This window comes from Anabrus simplex, chromosome 1 (genome assembly GCF_040414725.1).
Source record: "Anabrus simplex isolate iqAnaSimp1 chromosome 1, ASM4041472v1, whole genome shotgun sequence".
In the NCBI taxonomy this organism is placed as follows: Eukaryota; Metazoa; Arthropoda; class Insecta; order Orthoptera; family Tettigoniidae; genus Anabrus; species Anabrus simplex.
Genome location: NC_090265.1, coordinates 1,757,147,665 through 1,757,160,276, shown reverse-complemented (window position 1 = coordinate 1,757,160,276; position 12,612 = coordinate 1,757,147,665).

Below are 12,612 nucleotides of genomic sequence, written 5' to 3'. Positions count from 1 at the left end.
GTCGGGAGTTTCACTATTCATCTCACCGACCTCAAAAACTATGGATTCGACACTATTTTCGATTATTGTTTACCTGAACCCCTACCCCCCAGCCCGAAGGGGGCTACAGGTGGCTTACCCCCACAGTGCTCGTCTCCAGAAGCAAATAATAAGTTTCAAACTTTGATTGAAATTTCTCCAGTGGTTTAGGGGGAGGTGTGTCATTTACACACATACATCCACCATCAGTCCCCCCTCTCACCCCCCACCCAAATGGGAGCAGAAATTTTACTTTTAAAAATTGGGAGTGCCACTACTCACCTCAGCGACCCCAAAAACTATTTTCGATTATGTTTTTACCTGAACCCCCTAACCCCCCTAAGGGGGCTAGTGGTGGCTTACCACGACAGTGCTCGTCTTCAGATAGCAAATAATAAGTGTTCAAAATTTGATTGAAATTGCTCCAGTGGTTTAGGAGGAGATGTGTCATTTACACACATACATCCATCATCAGTCCCCCGTCGCCCTCACCAAATGGGAGCAGAAATTTGACTTTTGAAAAATTAGGAGTGTCACTATTCACCTCAGCGACCCCAAAAACTACGGATTTGACTCTATTCTCGATTATTGTTTTACCTGCCCCCTAACCGCCCACTCCTAACGGGGCTAGAGGTGGCTTACCCGCACAGTGCTCGTCTCCGGATAGCAAATAATAAGTGTTCAAAATTTGATTGAAATTTCTCCAGTGGTTTAGGAGGAGATGTGTCATTTACATACATACATACATACATACATACATACATACATACATACATACATACATACATACATACATACATACATACATACATACATACATACATACATACATACATACATTTTCGTTTATTTTTATATATCACTTCCCCCTCACCCCCCAAAGGGGGCTGAACTTGGACTTTAAAAAACTCGGAGTGTCACTATTCATCTCAGCGACCCCGAAAAGTATGGATTCGACACTATTTTTGTTAATTTGTATATCTGAACCCCTTTCCCCCCACCCCTAAGTTTCCCTGGGCTGTCTTACCACCACGTGGTTTGTCTCCCGATATTAAAAATCCGGAGTGTACAATTCACCTCGACGACCCCGAAAACTATGTATTCGACATTATTTTTGTTTAATTTTATATATCAGTCCCCCCTCGCCCCCCACCCAAATGGGAGCAGAAATTAGACTTTTAAAAATCGGGAGTATCACTATTCACATCAGCGACCCCAGAAACTATGGATTCGACACTATTTTCGATTATTCTTTACCTGACCCCCTAACCCCCTCCCCTAAGGGAGCTAGAGATGGCTTACCCCTACAGTGCTCGTCTCCAGATAGCAAAGAATAAGTTTCAAAATTTGATTGAAATTGCTCCAGTGGTTTAGGAGGAGATGTGTCATTTACACACGTACATCCATCATCAGTCCCCCCTCGCCTCCCACCCAAATGGGAGCAGAAATTTTACTTTTAAAAAATCGGGAGTGTCACTACTCACCTCAGCGACCCCAAAAACTACGGATTCGACACTATTTTCGATCATTTTTTTACCTGACCCTCCTAAGGGTCTAGAGGTGGCTTACCCCCACAGTGCTCGTCTCCGGATAGCAAATAATAAGTGTTCTAAATTTGATTGAAATTGTTCCATTGTAGGAGAAGATGTGTCATTTACATACATACATACATACATACATACATACATACATACATACATACATACATACATACATACATACATACATACATACATACATACATACATACATTTTTATATATAGTAAGAAGTAAGATTTATTTATTTATTTATTTATTTATTTATTTATTTATTTATTTATTTATTTATTTATTTATTTATTTATTTATTTATTTATTTATTTATTTGGGAGCGTGCAATCAGGGGAAGGTTATTAAAATCAATCAAAGGCATTTATGTTAACAATTGAGCTGCAATGAGAATTGACAGTACCATGAGTTCGTAGTCCAAGATACTTACAGGAAACAGACAAGGCTGTGATCTTTCACCTTTGTTGTTCATAGTTGACATGGATTATGTGCTGAGAGAAATTAAATGGCAGGGAGGGATTTAGTAAGGTGGAAATGTAGTAAGCAGTCTGACTTGTGCTGACGACTTGGTCTTAATGGCAGATTTTGCCGAAAGCCTGCAGTCTAATATCTTGGAACTTGAAAATAAGTGCAAAGAGTACGGTATGAAAATTAGCCTTTCGAAGACTAAATTATTGATGTCAGTAGGTAAGAAAATTAACTAAATGTCATATTGGTGATACAAAGCTGGAACAGGTAGATATTTAGGATGTGTGTTCTCCCAGAGAGGTAGTAGAGTAAGTGAGACTGAATGAAGGTGCAGTAATGCTAATGCAGTAAGCTCGCAGTTGCGATCAACAGTACTCTCTAAGAAGGAAACCACCTCCTGGACGAAACTATCTTTACATCGGCCTGTTTTCAGACCAATTTTCCTTTACAGGACTAAAATCTGTGTGGACACAGGATATATTAATCATTATTTAGAAGTAACATATATGAAAGTAGCGAGAATGATTGCTAGTATAAACAGATGGGAACAATGACAGAAGGGTAGTCGGTATGAGAAGATAAAGCCTAAGTTTAGGAATTAACTCGATGGATGAAGCTGTACGCACAAACCGGCTTTGGTGGTGTGGTCATGTGAGACGAATTTTGGAAGATAGGTTACCTAGGAGAATAATGGACTCTGTTATGCAGGGTAAGAGGAGTAGAGGGAGAGCAAAATGACGATGGTTAGAGTTTGTTTATAAAGATTTAATGATAAGAGGTAAAGAACTAAACAAGGCTGTAAAATTAGTTATAAATAGAGGATTTTGCCGGCATTTATTAAATTCACAGAGGCTTGGAGAACGAACGCCGAATCCCATGACGGTCTATCATGAAGATTATCTATTTATTTATTTATTTATTTATTTATTTATTTATTTATTTATTTATTTATTTATTTATTTATTTATTTATTTATTTATTTATTTCAAAGGACCACGCACAAATGAGCGAACTCATTGCATTTTCCAGGCTATGTTATAGGTTAGTTGTATTTTTCTTCTTTACGTTATTTGATCAATAGTTTGATTGAAAGTGTTCGGTTGAATCTGGTTCGGGAGTTAAGAAAGTAACTTAAGCCCTTTAGAAACACCAAGGAACTTACACACAGAGAAAAGCATGTAGGTATACGCTCAGAAGTCTACTAAGTGTGTCTCCTCTCCATTGTCAGAACAAGGAATGGAGACTAAATATTCAAGTGACTAATTAAGGAAGTTAGAGAGCAAACACGATGTCACTGCATGCTCTCAGCGGACGGTAATGACAAGGGATGAGGCAGAGTCTCGCTTATTTGTTGGAGAGTAATTCGCAGCTGAGTGTACAGTAGGTCTCGTTATGAAATATTACAGAAGTTCTGTACTCAGTACGTCTTTAAACTTATACACTCTAAAGTAGTATACAGAATGTAGGAAAATATTGCCCTCCAATAAAAGGAGGTGATTATAAACAGGGCAGTAACGCAAATTTATTGCAGCCAGTAACAAATATGCTCTAGTCCGGACAACATTTCTGTTAGGAAACTTGCATGAACATTAGGGGCCCGTCCTGTCAGAACCCCTAGAAGTTATGTTACTCCCGCTACATTACGGAAAAGCGGGATAGCCGATACGTTCTACTGGTTAAATTAGTTCGAACTGAAACCTTCCCTGTTTAAATATCTCTGCTCTAACAATGGGAATAGGACACAAGCTGTAGCGGTGATTAGGCGGAGCGGGATGGAGGGGGGAGCGTGAAGCCTGAAGCTAGGAATTATTAAAAAAAGAGAGCAATTTGTACAAACATAGTTATCTTTACAGCTAATCTTTCCTTTAATTTCTTGAATTATATAGAAAAATACTTAGAGGAAATACGCGCAAAATGTCGCTCGTCGCGGCTTACAAATTTGTACAGCGCCCCAGCAAGTAATGCAGACCCGCGCAGCATATCGTCGTTGCCGGGACAAATCCTCCTAAGTGATAATATTTTTGGAGGTATACTGACCCGCATCACATACATTATGAAGAGCGAGAATGCCTTGACAATATTCACACAATATTGCACCTTAGATGACAGAACCTTATCGTCCAACGTTCTAATCTGAAATATTTCACATAGGACGTCTTGTCCCGGTAGCGACAATACGCTCGGACGAAGCGTAGCGGGGGTATATTTTTGCCAAAGTCATGGACACAGGTATGGTTCACCTTCTTGCACGCACATTCGTCAGTCTCACTCAGTCAATGCATCTGTTACCTTGTTAGTGTGTAGTCAAAAACTAATTTTAAAATTTTACATTCACGCGTACTTCTATTTATTTGTAATACATGTGTAATTATTGTTCCTTTGGTGAAAGTTTTATTAAACAACAGGTTTATTGGCTTTTCGTCTCACTGACTACTTTTACGGTTTTTGGGGACTCCAGGGTGCCGGAATTTAGTCCCGCGGGAGTTCTTTTACGCGCCAGTAAATCTACCGGCACGAGACTGGCTTATTTGAGCACGTTCAAATACCACCGCACTGCACTAGGATCGAACCTTCCAAGTTAGGGTCAGAAGGCCAAACCACTGAGCCACTCAGCCCGGCGAAAGTTTTTTGTCTAATATTGAATTAATATGTCAAAAATATTTTACTGCCACACTTTACGTAGTAGACTGTCAACCTTCACGTCTCTATCGAAATTCACATAGGGAGCATAAAATATTACAAATTTGCAGATAATTTATTTTAATTTGTATGTCTACTGGCCCTCACTTCATCCAGATTCATAATATTTTCTAGGCTGTCAGTGATGGGGTTCCAACAGACCATAACAAGATTTTTAGAGATTTTTCTATAGTATATCACATGTTGTCCGCCTGTGTGGTGTAGTGGTTAGCGTGATTAGTTGCCACCCCCGGAGGCCCGGGTTCGATTCCCGGCTCTTCCACGAAATTTGAAAAGTGGTACGAGGGCTGGAACGGGGTCCACTCAGCCTCGGGAGGTCAACTGAGTCGAGGTGGGTTCGATTCCCACCTCAGCCATCCTGGAAGTGGTTTTCCGTGGTTTCCCACTTCTCCTCCAGGCGAATGCCGGGATGGTACCTAGCTTAAGGCCACGGCCGCTTCCTTCCCTCTTCCTTGCCTATCCCTTCCAATCTTCCCATCCCCCCACAAGGCCCCTGTTCAGCATAGCAGGTGCGGCCGCCTGGGCGAGGTACTGGTCATACTCTCCAGTTGTATCCCCCGACCAAGAGTCTGAAGCTCCAGGACACTGCCCTTGAGGCGGTAGAGGTGGGATCCCTCGCTAAGTCCGAGGGAAAAACCGAACCTGGAGGGTAAACAGATGATGATGATATCACATGTAGTTTAACTTATTCATCAGAACAGAACAACCAACACAGATGGGTCTTATGGCGACGATGGGACAGGAAAGGGCTAGGAATGGGAAGGAAGCGGCCGTGGCCTTAAGTGAGGTACAGCCCCAGCATTTGCCTGGTGTTAATATGGAAAACCACGGTAAAAATCTTCAGAGCTGCTGACAGTGGGGTTCGAACCCACTATCTCCCGAATACTGTATACTAGCCGCACTTGAGCGACTGCAGCTATCGAGCTCGGTCAGCTTTTTGAGTTTGTAAATTGACATGAATACTCACGGAAGGTTGGCGTTGCAAAAATCAGCTGGTTTTGTTTCTCATAGGTTGTTCATGACAAACCATAACAAGTAGAGGGCGGAATAATATGCACTAAAAACGGCAAAATATGCATCCATACTCTGAAGAAGTCTTGTTTTTTTTTAATGTATAATGTTGGTTCCCCAAATATCAATTGCGGAAACAGAATACTTTTAACTGCTTTTTATTTTGGCATGATATCTAGTGGTTATTGGACTGCCTGCAATGAATGGCGTAGGTTATAGGTCCAACATAGCGGCGGCTCCGGTGAGCTCGCAATGCACAATACAGGCTTGCCAAAGTCGGCGCATTATTTACAGATACTGAATAACACGAAAGGCGAACGCTAATGATACAGTAGGTTAGAGCTACGGAATATTGGTCTGAACAAGATGATTGGTCTGGTTAGTTACTGCTACTGACAAGACCACAGGAAAAAAGAAAATGGTGGTATTCCTTAGTTTCAGGCTGTTTTCATTCTTCTATATAACTAAGAATATTTTTGGGGCGTGCAAGTTGGTACCCACCATGCATCAAGGAAGGATCTCTTCTCTGCTACTTGAGGCCTCGGTAAACATTAATTTTCTATGATTCCGAAATCCGAACCGAATACCAAAATGCAACCGTAAAAAATACACATTGGCCAGCTCCAGTTAATATTGTCGAATTTGAACAACAATGCATTGTAAGAGCTTCCGGCAGCGAACGGAATGTTTACCGGTACGTATTTATTTCTTTCAATTGTACCGATTTGAATATCAGTATACAGCAGGGCCTCTCAGAGTGCATGCACCTGGTCCATGCACAGTGCACGGTGCAAAGGACGGCTTCGCTTGGTTGACTGGAGTGCAGACCCTCACTCCTCGATTTGAAGCAATAGCGCTGTCTCTCTCTTTCCCCACGTCTGTCTCGCTCGCTCCGCCTGTCTCGCTCTTCCTCACTTGCTCCGTAGTGCTCCAAATCCGAGCCGAGTTGAGCCGAGCTTAGCCGGGTAGCCAGAGACGAAGCGTTGGTCCGAGCCGAGTGGGACCGATGCACTGTGCACAGGAACTCTGCGCCTCAATTTGCACGCGTGAGAGTTTGGGCGTTTGAGAGGCCCTGGTATACAGTATTGTATGTTGTTTTATACACAATAATAATTAAAACTGCAATTATGCATTTATATACACACATGCCTAAAATATGCCCGTATCCCGTATATATGCATTTAAATGCACTATTATTCTTAGCCATTCGATTTCAAATCGCCTTTGTTTCTTGAAACAAATAAAACATGCAAATACGCCAAAATTCGACCTCTAATAGTGAGGGATACGTTGGATATTTAATATCGCTAGGCAATGTAAGGCCTCAGCCAAATTCTGCCGAGAAAAATTTAGTGTGATGATTCAAATTTTCCTCGCGGGGGCTCGTATTTAGAGCTCTTGATTACGGGCACTCAGTACATTTCGGGGGTAAGTAGCGATTGAACGCGTAGACCAATTTAACAATTCTGGCCTGGTTTTGTTTGAAGGTGGATAGGTTAACAAATACAAGTGACATTAATGTGAATGCAATTGCAGCGCGTGAATAAATCACTGTGAAATTTGGAAAATAGCCGATTTGACCGTTGGAATATCATCTTTAAGTACCGCTCCCCCCCCCCCATGTTAGGCACCATAAAAAATCCTATCCCTCTGAGCCGAAGGTGATGGTACCAGAACGGTTGGCCTACGAACCATAGGGACAAAGTTTTACGGGGTCAACTATGGAACAATTTCCTAATTTAGTTTATCCTTCCGTCGCTGAAAACCTACGATGTGTTAGCGCGACGTTAAACTGCTAGCAAGAAACAGTAAAAAATGTAGATACCAATATATCTGGATTTCAAAACACTGCAAATAAAAATCACAATGCTATGCTTAGCAAAATGATCAAACCGTTCCCTGTGGGGACCTCATGTTCTGAGTGCTCAATTACGCACATTCAGTACAGTTCAGAGCACGTAGCGTCTAGCTATTTAAATTAAGCTGATCTCCTTTCTTTCTTTTTTTTTTTCAAAGACAACAAATAATAGTGGCATTATATCGAATACAGTTACGTGCATTATGAACAAGTATCTGTGAACTTTGGAAATTTGTAACAGAATTTTATTTCTTGGTTTCTGTATCGGTAATAAATGTCGTATGGCTTTTAGTGCCGGGATATCCCAGTAAGGATTCGGCTCGCCAAGTGCAGGTCTTTCTATATGACTCCCGTAGGCGACCTGCGCGTCGTGATGAGGATGAAATGATGATGAAGACAACATATACACCCAGCCCCCGTGCCATTGGAAGTAAGCAATTAAGGTTAAAATCCCCGACCCGGCCGGTAATCGAACCCAGGACCCTCTGAACCGAAGGCCAGTACGTTGACCGTTCAGCCAACGAGTCGGACCCTGTATCGGTAACCATTGAAAAATTTGCAATTAAATTATACACAATGAAGAAAGTTTGGTAAGATAAACATTCTCCACTACACCGGAAAGATGAAAGTCATGGATATGTTTTTCTCCATAGAGAATGGGAGAGAGGGATTTCATATCGATAGTTCTATGCCTTTGCATGTAGTGCTTGTGACTGTGCTAGATTATAGGAGTGTAGAGATTCAATTAATTCTTATTTCTCACGAAGAAAAGAGCTTGCGTTCTTACAGCAAGGTATATAACACTATGCTCCTGACATAATGTACATAGATCACGTAGATTGATTGCTTTCGTGACGTTACCGACAGTAAGGGCCTTTGCTGTGACCTAGACGAAGCGCCAGGCAAGGACAGTGGAAACACGGCGGTATTTGTACTTTCTGTATATAGAAGGCAGTGTTCTGACACACGGTAATAACGTGAGGAAGAAGACGACGAACGCTGGTTGCCATAGTTACCACGGTGTCAGATTTTGTAAATACTTTTCTTTCCGCTAACTCCAGATAGTCACCCGGCCCAAAATCATACCCAAGATATCCATGTTAATAAAGATAGTGAAGGAATCTCTAACAGTAAAACGTTATATGGTGATGAAGTAAGTATTAGCTCGTCGGTCAATCCCACGACGCGTATGCACCCTAATCCCAATCAAGGCTGCGAGGGAGGACTACTGAGATTCAACAGCAGTATCTAACGAACAAGGAGGATGTAGAAAGTTGACTTTATGTACGATTTTCTCCTTCTCTAAATGTCAAACATCTTTCTAACCCAGGGCCTCTCAGGGTGCATTGCTCGGCGCAAGATGCAAACGATGACTTCGCTAGCTTGACCAGCGCTGTCTCTCTCCTTCCCTACGCCTGTCTCGCTCGCTCCGCCTGTTTGCCCCTTCCCCTCTTTCTCTGCAGCGCTCCACCATCCGAGCAGATTTCAGACGAGCTCAACCGTTTTTAGCCGAGTCCCCCCGAGCAAAATACGCTGGTCCGAACCGAGCCGAGTCGGGCCGACGCATGGGGCACAGAACCACTGCACTTCGGTTTGCACACTTGAGATTCTAAGCTAAGAACTTTAAAGGGTGCTAACCATGTAAAGCCAGTTATCCTCTTATTTTTCCAGTTTACCTAATACAGCGAATTTCATTTGTTTTGTCGCGAGCAGACGTTTTCGTGCCCAAATCACCAGTGACCTTGCAGGCGACACAACCTATCTCTACTTGTACTTGTTGTTTGTGTTTGGGTAATTATGTTTTAACTTTATCCTATTATCACATTACTGTAAGTGACCATTGCCACGGGAACATTTCCCAATTGCAATTGCAATTCCCTACCCTGGAATTGCTGGTTGTACTCCTTGTATTGCTAAGCTAGTAGTAAGCTCAGCTTATAGTATTGTAAGCCGTAATGTTAAGCACTGGAAATACTTCAGTTGTGTGTGAAATGTACATGATGATCCAGGATTTAGAATGTTAAACTAGTAGTATTTCTTGCAACATTTTCTTTCCATGGAATTGCTTGTTGTACTCTAGTTGTTGTAGTGGTGTTGTTGGGCAGTTAGTTTTTTTAACTTCACTTTATTATCACTTGTAATGTTAAGCTAGTAGTAAGTTCAGCCTGTAGCATTGTAAGCCGTAATGCTAAGCACTGGATATACTAAGCACTGGATATACTTAAGAATGTTTTACTAATAATATTTCTTGTAATACTTTCTTTCAATGGAATTGCTTGTTGTACTTTTGTTGTTATACTTGTTGTTGTTGTTGTGTTTGGGTAATTATGTTTTAACTTTATCCTATTATCACATTACTGTAAGTGACCATTGCCACGGGAACAATTCCCAATTGCAATGTATTTGTTAATAAGAATTATAATAAGAATAAGAATAATAAGAATAATATCCTGAGTGCGGTAGCGCCCATCTCTATGGCCAGGAAATGTGTAGTAATTGCGGTGGAGTGAAGTGTGGAGGAAAAGGGATCGGTCTTGGCCTATAAGTAGGAACTGTCCCGATATTTGCCTGGAGTGAGTATTTGAAAGCTCGGGAAACCATTCTCAGTACAGCCGACGGTGGGGTTTAAACCCAATCATCTCCCGAATGCATAATTTCACCAAAGCTATCTTTTCGGTGTCTACTTCATTCCTTTTATGCCATATATCTCTCTAGACACTGAATGTAATGCACGCTAGATGCTGCACACAGTAGCCCCTAAATAAATTGAAATGGCTTATTGCTTTTAGTACCGGGAATATCCGATTAAATGTTCGGCTCGCCAGGTGCAGGTCTTTTCATTTGACTCCCGTAGGTGACCTGCGCTTCGTGATGAGCATGAAATGTTGGTGAAGACGACACATACACCCTGCCCCTGTGCCAGCGGAATTAACCAACGATAGTTAAATTTCCCGACCCTGCCGGAAATCGAACCCGTGACCCCTGTGACGAAAGGCCAGCATTTTAACCATTTAGCCATGGAGCCGGACGCACCAAAATAATCGGCAACTGTAGTGTTGCATTCTGCGGTCCATATCGGTATTTATGGTAGTAGTTTCTTATTTTGTACAAGTATAGTACGAGATAAAATTACTTCATTGATGTAGGACAGGGAAACACTTAAACACGGTTACGTGGTTCTTGCAACGGAAACCACAGTTTGACACAAATACGTTTTACAAAACGCTTTGAAAATGCTGCATCGCTATAAATATTATGAACATGAGTCTGGCTGCGTCATAACGATGAAAGTTTATCAAGACAGCAGAAATGTCTTCGATCCGCAGAGTAAACAATCAGGCCATGCGGCATACTGTATATTCAACACGTTAAATGGGTATGTACGTAACGCAGGACGCAAAAGAACTGTACTATAATAATAATAATAATAGTAATAATAATAATAATAATAATAATAATAATAATAATAATAATAATAATAATAATAATAATAATATTAATATAATAATATTATTATATATTATTATTAATAATAATATTAATATAATATTATTAATAATACATTATTATTATTATTATTATTATTATTATTATTATTATTATTATTATTATTATTATTATTATTATTATTATTATTATTATTATTATTAACAAACACATCGCAATTGGGAAATATGTCGGTGTCAATGATCACTTACATTAGTGTGATAACTATATCTCGGATTTGTAGGTGGTAATAGGTTAGAATATAAAGTAATTTGGTTTGTAGGAAGTGTCATGCAACCCGTTGTACCATGGTGTAGGAAGAGTAGCATAAATTCAAGGAGTTCTATAGGCTGTACCCCTAATATCTATGCAAATATCATAGCATAACCGTTGTACAGTGTAGGGTATACTTGTTACTGGCTAGTAAGTTTGCATTCTAAACTATCAGTACCTAACAATCCGGACTCTTGTGATAACAAATTAAATTTGAAACATCATTACCCAACAACTACAGCAACAAAAGTACAACAAGCAGTTCAATGGAAAGAAGATATTACAAGAAATGCAACTAGTTTAACATTCAAAACCCAGCATCATCATATAAGAATATAACACTACAGCTTACAGTACCATAGGTTGAACTTACTACTAGGTTAACATTACAACACCATCATATACACATTCACACGAACCTTAAGTATTTCAACATTTAACACTCTGACCTTCAGTAGACTGAGCGGTCCAGTTACTAGCTATTATCTTAGCACAATAAATACAGCACGTTCATATACATATTCACACATATCATAAATAATTCAGATGTCTTAATACTATAATTTATAGTAGTTTGAGAGTTGCGTTATGACACTATTACATAGAAATTTACGCACAATTTACGGAAAAGTAAAACATGCTTACCCAACAACAACAACAACTATTACTACTACAGTACAACAGGCATTTCCATGGAAATAAAAATATTACAAGAAATATTACTAGTTTAACATTATTCTTTTTCCCCTTCTACAGCTTTTCACACGCCTGGTTCGCGTACCGCTGTGATAGGTACACTTCCTAACGCCAACCATATGTGGAGGGATTTAATCACCATAGTGTTTTTCTGTGGTGATTGGTACGGTGGTTTATTGTCTGAATAGGAAGAGGAGAGTGTTGGAACAAACATCAACACCCAGCCCCCGAGCTAGAGGAATTAATAAGACGCAATTAAAATCCCCAAACCAGCAGTGAATTGAACACAGGACCCTCTGACCAGAAGGCCATAACGCTGATCCTTTAGCCAAGGAGTCGGACTGTACTTCTGTATTACAGTAACTGAATATTATTACCAATATTAATTTTATAATTAAATAAAACATCGCTCTGGACTACACAAACTGAACAGACTAAACCAGCAAGTGATTTGGAGATCACAGATCTTTTGAAATATCGATTGAAACTATCGTAAAATTGTGTAAACTTTTACCAGCGCGGTCCTACTACAGTATTCCATATACAGTAGAGA